Genomic DNA, 8,734 nt, shown 5'->3' with positions numbered 1-8,734 from the left:
AAGAAAACAAAAAGTGTGTTAGAGGTTAATTTTGGCGTATTTCTATCCCCTGAATTTGAAAACGTTCGTTCTCCTCTAAGGTGTTACTAAACGCGAGAAACTCGGAAAAGCCTCAGACCAGTCGTGACGTCATACTAGCATCTTTGGGCAGCCAAGCGTTTATTGCGCGTGTGGGCAGCGCGTGCAATTGCAAGCTTGCCAGGTATATTTTTCCGCACTGACATCGTTATTAGATTAGCTCAGTTACGAAACTGCTCATAGACGCTGCATGTACGAGCAGTACCCCCCCCCCCCCCTCCCCCCCTTCTCACTCACCACGACTCAACTCCCGCCGTTCGACGCGCCGGACGGCTACTGTGGTAACTACAGTGTATTCAATGGAATACGTAATTTTCGACGCGCAGCCTTCTAGATGGCACTACATCGTACTCTATGAAACACACCGTTCGTACGCAACAAACTAGATGGCTCTTCGAACAACGGGAGGCGGAATGGAGTGAGTGACGGGGGGTTACTCCCTTCCGCGGCAGTTCCATACTGAGGTAATCGAGTAATGTTGGCTGACACCACTGACACCAGACGTGGCATCTCTTTCTGACCTTTTGGAAAATAGCCATAGTGCGCGTGCATAGCTTTGACGGGTGCTGAAGGCATGCGAGAGCAAAGATTCTGAAAACTCCTAGTGTGATGTCAGGCCCCGGGAAGGAGGGGCTTCGGCGGTATTTTAAAAATTAATTATTCAGCCTCCGTTCACCAGATTGAAAAATAATCTCTTTATTTGTGATCCTGGAGGCCAACTGAAGGGCACTGAAGCGTTTTTTCTCAAATACAAAACTGCTTCAGTTTCAATTTAACTTGAGTGTCCCACCAGTTTTTCGATGTGTTTGCTTCATCTTCTTCCTATTTGTTTGATTTTGAACATCTACAACTCTCTTTTAAAAGTGTTTACTAAATCGTCGTATGTACATTTTTCCTCTAATTGTTTGAAAACTACAGTTTCAATTTGTTCTGACACATCTTGTAGTTGTGGGTCGCTTAGGGTCGTTTTACTTTCTCGTTCAAGAATTTGAGTCTCTGGTTCTGCTGCACCAAACTTTATTTTAAATCGTTTATGATCATTTCCTAAGATTTTCGTCCCTTCCTCATATATTTCTGCCATGTACAGTTTGCTAGATACTAGACAGTAATCTATTGTTGAGTGCGAATTCTTTCTCTCCCATGTATTTTTGCGTCGTATTTTTACTTGGGCGTTAACAAACACTAGATCAAGTGCATCACATAATCGTTGTAGCATCCTTTCTGTTAAATCTGATATCCGTCGAAGTCTTCTAAGTGTGCATTTTCGTCTCCTAACGTACTTACTTTTCGATCAGTTCCATTTTCTCCAACGTCTTTGTGGATACACGACAGGTTTTGTGCATTTTCCTCTTTGGAATCAGTTCCCGTTTTCAAAAAAACAAATTCTACGAGCGTGTCTTAAGGTCTGATATTGCCTTTTAACCACATGTGTTCTCTACAGCTATCCCTCTCCCTTTCCCGCCCCTCTCCTTTCACTAGCAATCAAAATCCACCTCCTTTCTGTTTCCCTTCACATCGATTGCATCACATCCAATAACAACCTGCCAAATAACGTGGGCCCTCCAAATCTTTGAGATATGTCTCTGCCAATCCATACACTACAAAATCTTCATAATTTAGTTGTTCCGCCAGTTTCTTCCCACTTTATTCGATTCCTGCCCCCCTGGATGTTTATAAATCCTATACTGAGTTGCTTGTTTTTTTTTTTTTATACTGCGAGGCATTCTCTCATCCTGCCTATTTTCATTTGAACTATCAGCAGTGTTGTACACGTTCCTCAAAAAAAGGAACGAAAGCTCGTTCCTCGTTCCTTCTGATTTTTGGAACGCGTTCCCGTTACAAGTTCCATATGTGAAAAAGGAACTCGTTCCCGTTACAGTTTAAAAAATGGAACGTATCGTTACATATACGTTACATTTGTATTTTTTGCTAATTACCATATTTAGTTAAATCAAGCAGAGTTTTTTTATCTATCCCATTAATAGTCAACATACGAGTTTGTATGTCGTGGTGGAAGGGCACCAGGAGTAGAAAACACGCGGAAGTAGGGTTTCATTTGTTGATATATTCATGTTAAAAATCTCAGCTATGTCCATGTTTGTAGTGGACAATTCAGACGAGCCAAATGTACTTTTACCCACGATTGCACGAGCGTTTTACAACAACCTCACACGCTTCAATTTAATAGAGCCCCGTGTTAAAACTTAACAACAGTTGCTTCCTCATGTTGCTGTCTGCAAGACGAGCAAGTTAAGAAGAGGGTAGGGATTTTGGAGAGTCAGTCTTGAAAGCTACAAATACTTCGTTGTTAAGGTTGAATTTGTTGTTCAATTTGAAGGTTGGGGAAAAGAGAAGGAATAAAGGTTATTTGTTTATGTATATTTTAAGTGAGTAATGTTCGGGATACAAGGGTGAGTCCGATATCTGGCAGTCTGTGATCTTGTTGTAATTGTAGGTCTCGTTATTGAAGTTCAAAAATGGCTGTAGTCGAAGTAAGATTTCTGGGTGTATGAGGATTCGTGGAACCAAAGAAAGTACCTGAGTTTGAAACGTCCCTCTTTTTTTGTCTTTTCCTACCACAAAAAGTTTTGCTTTTTCTACCGCAGTTTCCGGTACTCAAAAAAGTATCAATGCCCACCAGCTCTCCTGCACCCGAAACTGTTAGCAAGCGAGGACGACACAAAATAATCCATAAGATTAGTAGCCAAAAAGTTAAGAGATCCTGCACTTCGTAAAGATATTGTTTTTGTACTTTCATACTTTCCCTGTTAGAAATAAAATAAAAATTACCCCACTGGACGAAAAAAAGAACGCCGTTACTCCTTCCGTTCTAGTAAAAATGTAACGCGTTCCCGTTCCAGTTCCAGCGACGCAAAATGGAACGGCGGCGTTCCTTCGTTCCTCCTAAAAGGAACGCGTTCCAGGAACGCCGTTTCTTGGAACGCCGTTCCGTACAACACTGATCTATCAGCTACCTGAGGGCTCCGCCGGCTCGTACAAAATTTTTGCCTTAAAGCCCATTCTCTCCCCCATTCGCACTCCCGTCAGTTCCCCATGGTGCATGCCGTCTCGGCTGAACCGGGGGGGGGGGGGGGGGGAGCGGGGGGCGTCGGACTCTTTTGGTATACCTCCCTATTCACATTTATGACCTCATATCCGTTCTTAGAGCTCAGTCTCTTGATAATCCTGTCATCCTTGTGGACTGCCCTCTCTGTACCTACTCTTCGGCCCCTGACCTCCGGTATAGTGAACATTACAATGTGCACCATCCTGGGGATTATGAACCTCCATTGCTTCAGAACAATAAGATTTGCAGGTTGCCTTTTCACACAAAGACAGCCACTTGAGTTACACGCAAAAGGAAGATGTCAGCATTAGAGCGTCGAACAGAAATTTTATCAGTTCGGCTCGGCTTCGGGTTACGGCTTTCGGTTAAGTTGGGGTTCAGTTCCGCGGAGCAGAAAACCGCTAAATTGAGAATCTATTTTCCGCGTTTTTGCTGCAATAAGCACAATTTACGCCTTGAAACGACTAGCTATATAGTTGTTGTTTCTATCCTCCAAACAATCCACTTTTATCTTCAGGTGTCAAAGTATGAAATTCAGTTATTTAATTTCAACGCAACAGTAAAAATCTGCGTTACCATGCAAAACGTTCTGTTTATACGACAACATCTTTTTGTTCACCGAAGTCACATATATTTTAACTGGAGCAAAATGTCTAAGTAACAATAAAAAGAGTTGAGCTGGTTGCTACATACTTGTAAATATATCAGCTTGAACTTTGAACTATACTGTCCTTTCCTGTCCTTTTTTCTTGGTGTTTAAGCAGAGTTCTAAAGTTGAAGCTGATCTATTTACAAGTATCAAAATGTCGCGAAGTGTGGTAGGTGGCATAAAATACCTATGATTGGAATACCTTTGCGACACTTAAATATTAGTTAAAACATGATTCTGCTCTTGAAATAAGGAATTTATTACAATGCATAAAGTCATGCAATGGGCATTGCGTGGCCCTATATATCATGAACGTTGGCTCACACAATAAGTTTCGCAATGTAAATGTGGTGACGACACAACTCAGATAAAAGCTATCTATTTTCAAAATTACACGAAACATTTAGGCCAAGCCCTTTCAGTCTGTCTTTTATAGAAACACTGACCGCCAATCAAAATACTTGCTTTTCTAACCAAATATTTTTTACACTCAGCATCGTGATGCAGGCGACGAATCATGCAGAAAAGAGTGATCGAATTTGCTCACTCTAATCCATAAGCACCTTCGAACTCAGATCGAATTTAGTTTAAAATAGCGCTTGCCCAAGTGAATATTTTTATACAGGATAAACTGGCATAAGCCTGGCTACTGAGGTCGATTCTTGACAAGATGCCGGTCAATTGAATTTGCAAATAAGAATCACCGTTGCTAATTGATGATTTTAGGTTAAAACGAAATAGTATTTTATTTTTTACTCGACATGCAGCTTCTTAATTGGACACTTTCTGACGGTTTGCGTGCGTAATAGTCATAGATACACCACGCTCCCCTGCGTAGTTTGGTTTTGTCCAGCCCGCAGACACAAAAGTTATTTTCAACGCAAAAAAAGGCAGTAATAGATTTCTATATGTTTGAGAAGGTATATGTGTCAGGGACACATAATTATTCCAATTAGCTTCAAAATCAAAAAATAATTTTTGCGGATTTTATTAATCGGCAGAGGGGGCAGAGATAAAGAAGTGGTGTCTGACAGCGCCTCTACCCCCTTCAGTTTATACAGCAGAAATAATATTACAAACGAGTCACAGTGAGAATAAATAACAAGAGAGCCATGTCATAAAAACAAATAGAAACAGTAATTTTAGTCATATCTGAAAAACAGATGGACCTTAACGATGCAACTCTTGTAAGGCTCTCCCAAATCACTTACAACATATCTATCGAGGGTGTTATGAGACCCTTTCAGCGCTTCAAGCCCCTTCAGCCTATCAAACCCTTCAGCCCTACAAACCCCTTCAGCCCATCAGACGCTTTAACCTTTCAGGCCCCCATCAGCCCTTCAACACTTTAGACGCCCAAATGACTGCAAACAATAGACCAAAAGTGGAGTTCAAAAATATTAAACACTTCACTAAAACCCCGAAACTGGGACAAGAAGGTACGGATAACCAGCTCGTTTGCGCCCCAACCTTTTGTTCGTTAAAACTTTATTGAAAATTTATTTCAGACATTGAGTTTTACATGCATGTTGCAAATAAAAAATACCACAAGAAAACAAAACCGAGCAGGCCCACCACACGGACACATACTCACTGTCAGTAGCAGGTTTAGCTGAAACCAAGAACACGCCACCAACATTCACCGCTTTTTTAGGTAAATGGTCAGCTAGAACGAGAGGGACAAACACTGACCATTTACCTAAATTATGTACCAACTAGCTCAACTTCAGCCTGTTATTCACCGCTGTTGGGAAATCCTTAGCAGTTACAGTGTCGTCTCCAGCGTCTTCTTCGCTCGCTGTATGCTTCTGAAGCCGGACGGAAGAAGAGGTGCAAACCACAAAGCACTGGGAAACCTTCTTCATCCGCACACCCACCTGCTCTAGCAGATAGGTCCCACGCATGAACTGGACGGGAAGCCGACACTGAGCATCCGTTCGTTGTTGTGCATTTATTTTGCGCTCGTTGACGGAGAAAGAACAGGTCGACCAGCTTCTGACGAAGGCTGAGCTTCGACTGACTTAAACAGATTATCTGCATATGAACAACAAAACCTACCCCTCCCATTTTCCCTACGTACCGTACCTTCCTCGTGAGCGAGGACTTGACGAAGAAAAACTGTGCAAGGGGGGAAGCGGTGGAAACTATACCCGTTTTTACCTCAAGAAAGAAAAGCGAGTTTTGCCTGTTGATGATACGCGGCTCGAAGTAGTTCTGACAAATTTTGGTTGCCAGAGAAAAAAGTGGTGGTTTTGGCGTTTGGAACGTGTACGTCTATAATGTGAAATACTCCTACATTTATCTTAATTATCAATATAAACAGAGAAATTATTAATGCTCCTCGAGGTGCCGTACTTTTTTTACTACGGTGCTTGAGTTGAAAACGGGTATAGGAAAACTGAATTGGAGAGAGCCGACCTCCTTTTCAACGCGGGTTTTCTCATGTGCGCCCGTTTCCTTTTCGCTAGGGCCGCGCCACGACGAGAAGGGACAGGGGAAAGTCTCCTTAATTTCCAAAACTCGTCGTGGCCTTCGAACAAAATGGTCAGCTCTCTTCCCTGACGAATATATCCTGAAGTGTCGCGTGATCTCTCCCACATATTCTTTAAAATGATTTTGATGGGCGCTGTATTTTCACGGAAATGATTGGGACAGACCCCGCAGGCCTCTAAAAAAACTGACGGGTCTCTTGCATCCTTTGAGAATTATTAAAATTTGAGAATTATCCCTTTAGAAACTTTGGACGGACATATCAAACACTTTTAAACATTTTTATGAGTGCGTCAAGACATATACAAAAACCTGGTGAGCCCATTACATGGATTTCCTATAGGGTATTTATTATGTATATGTTTAAGGCGATCGATCCTTTATTTATGTTGTCAAATCTTCAGTCAGTATCTATATCTATTTTATTATCATGATAAATTTGACTTAATGAAGTTCACATAACCGCTTGAGACCGACACGTTACGATGATACCTAAAATTACGCCACCTGCTAAACCTGCGGAAACGTCTTTTTTTTTTTCTCGCTGATAGGCAGTGCGAAACATTGGGTTGCATGGCGTACCAAAAAGAATTTTGTGTTCACATGATAGCTCGGAAAGCAAATACATGAAATGGGCAGAAGGAGAGATGATAAATGGCATTTTTTTCTGAATAATTCCTTACACAAACGATTTACTGCAAAACAAAATGCATAGCGATGCCTTAAATGATATTCCTAAGTATACGTACCGACTAAATAGCGCGAAAGACAAACAAAGATAATTAATATCCTAATATGAATAAGATTTCATCAGCTTGCATGAGCTGCAAACTTCTCAAAATATTGCCTCGGGAGGCTAATCTTATACTTGGTTCTAAGTGCACTTGTTTTGGGGCTCCACTTTACAACTCTGTGCTTTATTAGTTATGCGTTCTAACGATTAGGATGTCGTATATCATCTTTAAACTGCTATAAATACTGGGCAACTTTACAATTTGGCAGTCTATTGCAAGTGTTGCGAACATCGCATTTCATCAGAAAGCTGAACTGTTTAACACGGTATGCACGTGACGTCATCACACTATGTGCTGGTGGTCATTGCGATTTTTTTTCGCTCAGAAAATCAAATCCGGTGGTGCAAAATCACGCTCCAGGAAGGTCGCGCTCAGTGCAAGCCAATTATTTGAGAATCACCTATTATGAATATTAGTGCATCGTCGTGAGGAACGGCACAAGCTTCGGGCACGACGAAAACACGCTCTCTGGCAAGAGTGTTTTTGCGAACAAAGTAGTTTCCGGGGTCACGCTTCCTGGTCTGCGCCGAATATTAGGGGCAGAGGAACCGTTAGAACACAGTATCGTTTTTAAAACTGACTCCCCCCCCCCTCTTCTTTTTTTCTTTTCTTTTTTCGTTGCGTCTATAGAGAATACTTTTTACTCCTTAGGGACAGCTTCTTTCGCTTGGGGGTGTTAATTTGGCAATTAGTTTTGTTCCTTGTTAACTGTGACCCGCCACTGCTTCTGTTTTTCACTCAACTGTGAAGTGTAAACAAAATGAAGAGGTGGTGTAAACTTAGCGAAGAACTTGAGAACGACGCTCCTCCGAGACGTAGAGCGGCTGCCAAAGTTCGGCTGACCGTCCGAGGCCACTTAGGATCTTTCCTTTCAGATTTCCCTCCTGAGGCCACATAGGATCTTTCCTTTCAGATTCCGACGTTACATAGAACACATGTGGTTCTATGTAACGACGGATTAATAAGTCACAATGAGTCCTTTCAATGCTTCTATTCTCGGAGAAGACTTTCCGAGGCAGCTCAGCAAGAACGAAAACATGTTTCGCTTTGGGTTCCTTCATGATATACAATGAGTAATGCAACATTTTTTGTACTTTCAGTAAATACCGCTAAGGAGCAATGTTTGACGTTTATAGCTTGCAAAAACACCCATTAGTTTTCCCCTCCACGCAATGGCAGGCGCCGAGAAAATGAAGGAAAGAAACGGCTTACCCTCCTCGACTCGCAAATAGAACAAACGGCCACGTGACCTGACGCTAATTATATACCGTCAGTGTTCAGCATAGTCATGCGCTATTGTTGGGACAGCATACAGCATGGCCTGTGCTTCGGATATTATCACATTTAATTGAACACAACCGGTACTCCAATATTTCGCGATGCTGATTGTCATGAACACAAGCATTCGACTCGGGGTCATGAAAATCGCACACTTCATGGTGTCAAGTGATTCTTGGTGCGCAGTCGTGATGTCATGTTACGTTTCTACTTTCCCAAATGAGATCGACTTGACGCAGTGAGTCACCTGACGTCACGGGGTCACATGACGTGACATTACTTAACAGCATGTTTTGAAACCATGCCGTCACGTGACCACGTGACACGTGGTTAATCATTGTGTCAATACAAAAGCATCACGAAACCCAGAATTTATCA

The sequence above is a fragment of the Ixodes scapularis genome, unplaced genomic scaffold, assembly GCF_016920785.2.
Source record: "Ixodes scapularis isolate PalLabHiFi unplaced genomic scaffold, ASM1692078v2 PGA_scaffold0__279_contigs__length_252992795, whole genome shotgun sequence".
NCBI lineage: Eukaryota > Metazoa > Arthropoda > Arachnida > Ixodida > Ixodidae > Ixodes > Ixodes scapularis.
This window is presented reverse-complemented; position numbering follows the sequence as displayed.